This window comes from Choloepus didactylus, chromosome 18 (assembly GCF_015220235.1).
Source record: "Choloepus didactylus isolate mChoDid1 chromosome 18, mChoDid1.pri, whole genome shotgun sequence".
NCBI lineage: Eukaryota > Metazoa > Chordata > Mammalia > Pilosa > Megalonychidae > Choloepus > Choloepus didactylus.
This window is the reverse complement of record NC_051324.1, coordinates 36,538,239-36,547,806: the sequence shown is the minus strand read 5'-3', so window position 1 is coordinate 36,547,806 and position 9,568 is coordinate 36,538,239. Positions and strand designations below refer to the sequence as shown.

Here is a 9,568-nt window from a genome sequence, read left to right as displayed (position 1 = left end):
GAGAATGCAGGGGTATCGGCCTGCCCTACCTCGATGGTTGCTAACATGCCCACAGACATGGGGGATTGATGGTTTGATGGATTGAGCCCTCTACCACGGAATTTGCCCTTGGGAAGACTGTTGCTGCAATGGAGAGGCTAGGCCTGCCTATAATTGTGCCTAAGAGCCTCCTCCCGAATGCCTCTTTGTTGCTCAGATGTGGCCCTCTCTCTCTAGCTAAGCCAACTTGAAAGGCGAAATCACTGCCCTCCCGCCTACATGGGATGAGACACCCAGGGTAGTGAATCTCCCTGGCAACGTGGAATATGACTCCCGGGGAGGAATGTAGACCCGGCATCGTGGGATGGAAAACATCTTCTTGACCAAAAGGGGGATGTGAAAGGAAATGAAATAAGCTTCAGTGGCAGAGAGATTCCAAAAGGAGCCAAGAGGTCACTCTGGTGGGCACTCTTACGCACAATATAGACAACCGTTTTTAGGTTCTAATGAATTGGGGTAGCTGGTGGTGGATACCTGAAACTATCAAACTACAGCCCAGAACCCATGAATCTTGAAGACAATTGTATAAAAATGTGGCTTATGAGGGGGGACAGTGGGATTGGGGGGGGGCCATAGGAATCACACTCCTGTTTGTCTAGTTTGTGGATGGATGAGTGGAAAGGTGGGGGAAGGAAACAAACAAACAAACAGACAAGGGTGCCCAGTGTTGTTTTTTTACTTTAGTTGCTCCTCTTCACTTTAATTATTATTCTGGTTATTTTTGTGTGTGTGGTAATGAGGGTGTCGGGGATTGATTTTGGTAATGAATGTACAACTATGTAATGGTACTGTGAACAATCAAATGTATGATTTGTTTTGTATGACTGCATGGTATGTGAATATATCTCAATAAAATGAATAATAAAAAATGAAAAAAAGAAAAAAAAGAAAAAAATGGGCAAAAGACATGGATAGACACTTTTCGGAAGAGGAAATACAAATGGCTCAAAAACATATGAAAAGATGGTCAACTTCACTGGCTATTAGGGAAATGCAAATCAAAACCCCAAGATATCATCCCACATCTATTAGAATGGCCGTTATCAATAAAACAGAAAATTACAAGTGCTGGAGAGGATGTGGAGAAAGAGGCACACTTATTCGCTGTTGGTGGGAGTGTAGAATGGTGGAACTGCTCTGGAAGGCAGTGTGGCAGTTCCTCAGGAAGCTAAGTATAGAATTGCCATAAGATCCAGCAATTCCATTAGTGCGTATATACTCAGAGGAACTGAAAGTTAAGACACAAACGGACATTTGTAAACTGACATTTATAGCAGCGTTATTCATGATTGCCAAGAGATGGACACAGCCCAAATGTCCATGAATGGACAAGTGGATAAACTGTGGTGTATACACATGATGGAATATTATGCAGCTGAGACAGAACAAAGTCATGGAACATATAATAACATGGATGTACCTTGAGGACATTATGTTGAGTGAAGTTAACCAGAAACAAAAGGACAAATACTGTATGGTCTCGTATGAACTAACATTAATGAGCAAACTTTGAGAGTCAAAAGCTGAGAACACAGGTTATCTGGAAATAGAAAGAGGGTAGAGGTTGGGCATTTGAGGATGAAGGATTATAGAATGTTCAACATGATTGCTTATAGAGATCCGGAAATGGATAGCATAGCACTGTGTGATGGTAGCACAATATTTTAAGTATACCAAACAAAGATGTATGTGTGTAAATGTGAAAGAGGAGTGCTAGGGGCACATATGACACCAGAAGGAAAGATAGACAATGAAGACTCAGACTGTATAATTTAATGAAACCTAGAAGGGTTGATTATGTTGACCAAATGTGCAAACATAAAAATGTTGTTACATGTGGGAGAACAAATGACGGTCAACTTGCAAAGTGTTGAAAAAGGGATTATATTAGGGAAAAATATAATCAAACCAAACTGGAGTCTGTGGTTAACAGTAACATTGTAATATGCTTCCATTAAATGTAACAAAGGCAATATACCAAAGCTAAATATCTATGAGAGGGGGATATAAGGGAGGGGAATGGGATTCTTGGTAGTGTTGTTATGGTCTGACTTTATTGTATGGTATTTTAATTTTTTTTAATCCTTTTTATTATGCTTTAAAAAATTGTTTTGACATAATGAATAAGTTCGCGTGCTGATTGTGGTGATGAATGCACAACTATATGATGATACTATGAACAATAGATTGTACACTGCAGATGCTTGTACGGTATGTGAATATATCTCTATAAAATTTCAGGGAAAAATATAAACAGAGGGATACAATTGCTGGAGGAAACAGGGAGAGACGAATGTACCTATACTCTGTTGGTGGGGAAGTAGAATGGTGTAGCCTATCTGGAGGATAGTGTGGTGTTCCACAAGAAGCTAAGTATATGGGTGCCATAAGGTCCTGCAACTTTATTATGGATATATATACTTGGAAGTTCTCAGAGCAGGGACACGAATGAGCATTTACACACTGGTGTGCACGGCAGCATTATTCACGATTTGCAATGGATGGAGTGGCCTAAAGACCAATGAACAGAATGGTGAACTGTGGTGTTTGCATACAATGGAATACTGAGCAACTGCAAGAAGGAATGAAGCTGTGAGACACGCAACTACGTGAATGGATCTTGAGGACAGCATTTTGAGTGAAGTACGCCAGAAATGAAAAGACAAAGCTTATAATGCCTTACTAATATGGACTAACTCAGTGTAAACTCTGAGAATTGAATCTTAGAGCACAGCTTATCAGGGGAACACTTATTGTAATGGTCCCTAGATTGTAAGCTCTTAGAACAGTCACATCTATTCCTGAGTTGTAATGGTTACCTTTAAATTCTGAGATGCTGATCTCTTTGTGTATAACCTGGTCAGTCTTTGGAACTTTGGGTATCTGTGTGACACCTGAAACTCAGAGCTAGAGCTCAGCAGCTATGAATGTTAGTATTACCTCATACAGCAACTATTAAAAAAGCTTAAAAAGAGTTCAGACTTCAGTTAGAGATATGAATGAAGCGGATCTGGTTAGGATTAAGGCAAATCAGGCCAAAGGGCAAAGGATGATATTGGCAGTGTTTTAAAGCTTCAACTTCTGTGTGAGACCAAAGGAAGAGATGTTTGTTTGGTGCAGGATATATATTTTCTGTAGCACACTAAATAATTTAACTTGTACGGTCAGTTTATTTAAACACCATAATTACATGGAACTTTGAATGGGGAGTAAGATCTGGTAGATTTGTACAGGTTAGTGTGAAATCCTGATACATCCCAAAGTAATTTGGGCAGAGAATAAAAATGTATTTGCAGGGCCCTCCTGAGGAACTGGGGGAAAATGCAGAAATGTTGGCCTTGCCCACCTGGGTTATTACTGATATTCTCACAAACAAGTTAGTAGGATAAGCCCTCAATCTTGGGGCTTGCCCTTATGTTGCTTGTTACTGCAAAGGAGAGGCTAAGCCTACATGTAATTGTGCCTAAGAGTCTCCCCCAGAGAATTTCTTTGTTGCTCAGATGTGGCATCTCTCTTTCTAAGCCCACATGGCGGGTGAAGCCCCCACCTTCCCCACTCCATGGGACATGACTCCCAGGGGTATAAATCTCCCTGGCAACGTGGGACATGACTCCCAGGGATAAGCCTGGACCTGGCATCTTGGAATTGAGAAAATCTTCTTGACCAAAAGGGGGAAGAGAAATGAAACAAAATAAAGTTTCAGTGGTTGAGAGATTTCAAATGGAGTCAAGAGGTCACTCTGGAGGGCATTCTTATGCACTATATAGATATCCATTTGTAGTTTTTAATGTATTTGGAATAGCTAGAAGGAAATACCTGAAACTGTTGAACTGCAACCCAGTAGCCTTGATTCTTGAAGGTGATTGCATAACTCTGTTGCTTACATGGTGTGACTGTGTGATTGTGAAAACCTTGTGGCTCACACTCCCTTTATCCAGGATATGGATGGATGAGTAGAAAAATGGGGACAAAAACTAATAGGGGGATGGAATGTTGAAGGTGTTCTTTTGTTTGTTTTTGTTTTGTTGTTTTTTTACGTTAACTTTATAGTTTAATTTGAAAAGGAAAAGGATATATATAATGCATTTTCCCACACAAGGGCATGTTATATCTTTTAAATAACTTAGGTCTTTTTATATATCAAAAAAATATGTTGTAATTTTCTTCATAAACATCTTGTACATTTATTAGTACATTTATTCCTAGGTAGTTTATAGTGGTGGTTGCTATTATAAATGCAATCTTTTTTTTTTTCCATTTTGTTTTGAAATTATTAATGGTCTTTAGGAAAGCAATTGATTTTTTTTCACTCTTTTTTAAATTAAATTCAGTTTTATTGAGATATATTCATATACCATATAGTCATCCATGGTGCACAATCAACTGTTCATAGTACTATCGTATAGTTATTCATTCATCACCCCAATTTATTTTTGAACATTTTCCTTACACCAGAAAAAATAAGAATAAGAATAGAAAACAAAAGTAAAAAAGAAAACACAAATCTTCCCCCCCAATCCCACCCTATTTTTCATTTGATTTTGTCCCCATTTTTCTACTTATCCATCCATACACTGGATAAAGGGAATGTGATCCACAGGTTTTCATAATCACACTGTCACCCATTGTTAACTATATTGTTATACAATCGTCTTCAAGAGTCAAGGCTACTGGGTTGCAGTTCAACAGTTTCAGGTATTTCCTTCTAGCTATTCCAATACATTAAAACCTAAAAAATGTTATCTATATAGTGTGTAAGAATGTTCACCAGAGTGACCTCTCGACTCCATTTGAAATCTCTCAGCCACAGAAACTTTATTTCGTTTCATTTCACATCACCCTTTTGGTCAAGAAGATGTTCTCAATTCCACGATTCCATGTCCAGATTCATCCCCAGGAGTCATATCCTGTGTTGCCAGGGAGATTTACACCCCTGGGAGTCAGGTCTCATGTAGGGGGAAGGGCAGTGAGATCACCTGCTGAGTTGGCTTAGAGAGAGAGAGGGCCACATCTGAGCAACAAAGAGGCACTCAGGGGGAGACTCTTAGGCACAATTATGAGCAGGTCTAGCCTCTCCTTTGCAGTAAGGAGCTTCATAAGGGCAAGCCCCAAGATAGAGGATTCGGAATATTTAGGTGTTCTTTTTTACTTTTATTTATTTTTGTTTGTTTGTCTTTTTGAGTAAAGAAACTGTTCAAAAATTGATTCTGGTGATGAATGCGCACAACTTTATGATGGTACTGTGCATAATTGATTGTACACTATGGATGATTGTAGGGTATGTGACTATATCTCAATAAAACTGTATTAAAAATTAAAACAAAAACAAAAACCAACCATGTGCAGGCACTCCCTTTATCCAGTGTATGGATGGATGAGTAGAAAAATGGGAACAAAAATTAAATGAATAATCAGGGGGTGGGGGGAATGGGGTGTTTTGAGTATTCTTCCTTACTTGTATTTTTGTTCTTATTTTAATTCTTATTTTAATTGGGGAGTAATAAAAATGTTCAAAAGTTGATTTTGGTGATGAATGCACAACTGTATGTTCAAAAATTGATTTTGGTGATGAAAGCACAACTATATGATGGTACTCTGAACAATTGTGCACTGTGGATGACTGTAGGGTATGTGAACATATCTCAATAAAAGTGGATTGAAAAACATTTTTTAAAAATGAAACCAGCAAACTTAAGTTGTATGATTTCACCATGAGAATCATCAACAAAAGAGTTGGTAATTGAAATCAAGAGAATAAATAAACCCTTGGAAGAAGTGAGTACGGAAGAGTGAGCAGAGATAAGCCTTAGAATATGCCTAAAGGAGACAGAAAAGTAGCGACCTGAGAAATGTAAGTAGGACAGTACAATGTTCTCAACGTCATTAAGTAGAGAATTTAAGAAAGAAGTTGGTTATCAGCAGTACCCATAACAGGAAATTGACATCAAAGAAGGCAAAAGCTAGGAGAGGATGACGGCATTAGGTTTAAAAGGACGCCTCTGGGGACCCATAGGGAAGAAGGCCATGTGAGGACGGAGACAGAGATTGGAGTTATGTTGCCACAACCAAGAATGTGAAAGATTGCTGGCAACTACCAGAAGCTAGACGAGAGATCCAGAGATTCCAGTTGAGGTTGAACTGGGAGCCAGACCCTGTTCTTTCCCCATGAGGAGCAAGCCTTATAAACTACAACACTGACAGAACCTGTGTCTTGGAAAAAGTCTAATGGTTTTGAGCCTAGGTTGGAAAGTATTTGGACTATTTTCCACAAACTGCAGCAGTTTTTTCCAGATACTGTAAGAAACAGGGGTCTTCCCTTATTTCCCTGGGGCCACTGCCTTTGGAGAGGAGCTGGAAGCTTCTCTGGAGAACACTAACATCACCAGCAGTGGCAGCCTTACCCCTGAAATCCATTTGCTGCTTTTAACCCCCAGATGAAGTTCCAGAGGGAAAGAGCTGACTGGTAGCCCCAGGTGATCTTTATTGGGCAATCCGCTGGCCAGGAGACCAAGCCCTATCTAGGTACCTTTTAGGTAATCCTGAAACTGTCAGAGGAAATTCTGTATTAGATCTTGGGAGTGGTTGTGGAGCTGCAGTTACTCCTGCTAAAATGAATGGGGCATCACAAGCTACAGTGGCAGAGAGGTTCCAAAAGGAGCCGAGAGGTCACTCTGGCGGGCACTCTTACGCACAATGTAAGGCAACCATTTTTAGGTTCTAGTGAATTGGAGTAGCTAGCAGTAAATATCTGAAACTATCAAACTACAACCCAGAACCCATGAATCTTGGAGACGACTGTATAAAAATGTAGCTTATGAGGGGTGACAATGTGATTGGGAAAGCCATAAGGACCACACTCCACTTTGTCTAGTTTATGGATGGATGAGTAGAAAAATGGGGGAAGGAAACAAACAAACAGACAAAGGCACCCAGTGTTCTTTTTTACTTTAATTGCTCTTTCTTCACTTTAATTATAATTCTTGTTATTTTTGTGTGTGTGGTAATGAAGGTGTCAGGGATTGATTTTGGTGATAAATGCACAACTATGTAATGGTACTGTGAACAATCGAATGTATGCTTTGTTTTGTATGACTGCATAGTATGTGAGTGAATATATCTCAATAAAATGAATTTAAAAACAAAAAACAAAAAATAAAATAAAATAAAATGAATCAGGCATCAAGGATCTTGGCCAATGATATAGACCCTCTTGTGAGAATGGCTGTTACACTAACTTGTAAATTGAGCCAACTGAATCCTTTTCCCATTTTAACCGAAACCATTTTGGATTCGGAATGAGTGGGACTTTGTTGTTCTTGGAGATACGCTTTTGAGCCCACAAAACTCAAGTACCTATTGGTGATCCTGATTGGGCGATCCCAACTTAGTGGATACAACATTCGGAATCAACTGTACAAAGTGGTAAAAAATTTACTTCCAAAATCTACTATGCAGGAAAACAATGGACTGACAACAAGCACAGTTAGGACTTTCAGCCTTGAGTTCTCAAAATGCTCCCAAGTATGAATATGGTTATGTTTGGGATTAACCCTAAAAGTTTCTTCCATAAGGGATATTCTCCAATTGAAAGACCATAATTTCTATTAAATGGCAAATCATATTTCCAAAATATGCAGGTTTAAAATTTTGTAAGCCTTTGGCAGATAACTAATTTTGCATTTCTGTGCCAATTATACAAATCTGTATTTGCAACTATTTTTTTTCTAGATTTACTGCTGTAGAAATGTGAATACATAAGGCAATACCTAATGGTAGTAACGTGTAATTTAAGTAGCGGAGAGGAATTAGATTTTGTAGCAGAATATGTTCCTGTACTTGAGGATAACTATGAACTGAACAAAATACAAATACACGTGAACAAACTATAAAGTATAGATGAATTCTGTTTTTTAAAAATTATACATAAAGATCAAAGATGCACTTAACACTATACCCAGTACATGAGCTTTGGAGTCAGGCAGCTTGGTCATTTTCTAGCAGGGATTTTGAAGGCTAGGTAAGCTCTCTGAACTTTAATTTCCTCATCCATAAAATGGTAATAAAACTCAATAAACCTCCAAAAAAAAAGGAGGCCTCTGTAATTCTGGTTCATTTATCTTTATAGTTGATAGAACTGATAAGGGAGTGCAAAGGATGAAGAGACCTGAATGGTGCTAAATGGGGCTAGTAAAAATCAGCCACTTATTCAAAGGAATTAGAGAACCAGGACATTTTAAAGGACAGCAGTATCAAGTGAGTTGTGTTCTAAATAGGGAGGCTTATAAATGTGTGAAAATGAGAAGGAGCTAATAGAGAGAGAGACTGGAGATAATGGAGAGAGTAGACATGTGAGCAAAGGTCTCTTTCAAGAATGATTGGGTTGTAATTTAGTCGACAAATATTTATGAATGCTTACCATGCCAGGCACCTGGGTTGCAGCTGTGAACCACACAAAGCAATTCCTGCCCTCCTCCGTGCTTATGGCTGGATAGTACATCATCCAGAGCTGAGAGGAGAAGAGGCAGAGGTGGTTTTTTCCTGATACTCCAGGGTAGAATGGAAAGATAAGTGGGAAAAACTGGGATGATTTGTCCTTGAAAGAGGATAGAGAGCGTGGTGGGGGGTAGGGTGGGGATTGGTGGGAAAGTGGGAAAGCTGAAGGCTGGTTAGGTGTGGGAGGAATTAGAGATGGGGAAGGTAAACTGAGGAAATCTGAGAGAGTTGAAGGAAGCACTCATAACCCAGCCAGGAGGGGCCAGGATAGACAGGAAATCGAGTGTGGCCGTGAATTCTCAGAAAGAAGTTGACATGTATTTCTGAGTTTCCTAGGATACCTACTTGGAAATTTACAAACAGTTGATATCAAACAAGCCCATAGAGTGCTGGGGTGGGGGGGTACTTTTCAAATTGAGGCAAGCTAGAATAGGGCACTCTGGGCAGACCAGAGGCGTTGGTCAGTTCAGGTGGAGAGTCAGCATCAAGTCATAGATAGCCAGATGGCGACCGAGCAGGAGGGGCCGAGCCAAAGGGGGACCAAACCCTATCAGAACCAGCTGACAGGTGGATAGACAGGTGGAGGCAGAAAGGAGGGGCTGGGTGAAAGGAGAACCCCTAATTCCTAGAAGCGGCTGAAATAGCCAGATGGAGGAAAAGGAGGGGTTAAGCCAGTGTGGGGGAGAATGAGACTTTCCACCCCAACCCTAGCCTGAAGCCTATCAACAGGCTAACATATAAAACCTGGACATTACTCAGCCAGGTGCGGGCCCCCTCTTGGGGCTCGCCGGTGCTGACCTTGCCAGCATATGTTCTTTCTTACCAACCTCTGCTATTTCCCCCTGTGTGCCGGCTTTTTCAAATAAACGTTACTGCTTGCTACTACTCCTCTGGTCCCTGAATTCTTTCTTAAGGAAAACGAGCCTGCGTGGGAGCTCACCTCAGGTGCCAACCAGGCCCCGGTAACAAAATGTTTAAATTCAGATTAAGCTTCAAGTAACATTGAGTTTGAAAGTTTGAGCATTGTTGAATAATG

The 9,568-nt window shown here is 40.0% G+C and overlaps 1 pseudogene; it reads left to right on the top strand.

The window, feature by feature from the left end:
- Positions 1-3,566: 3,566 nt before the first annotated feature.
- LOC119514729 lies at positions 3,567-7,566 on the top strand (annotated as a pseudogene).
- Positions 7,567-9,568: the final 2,002 nt, after the last annotated feature.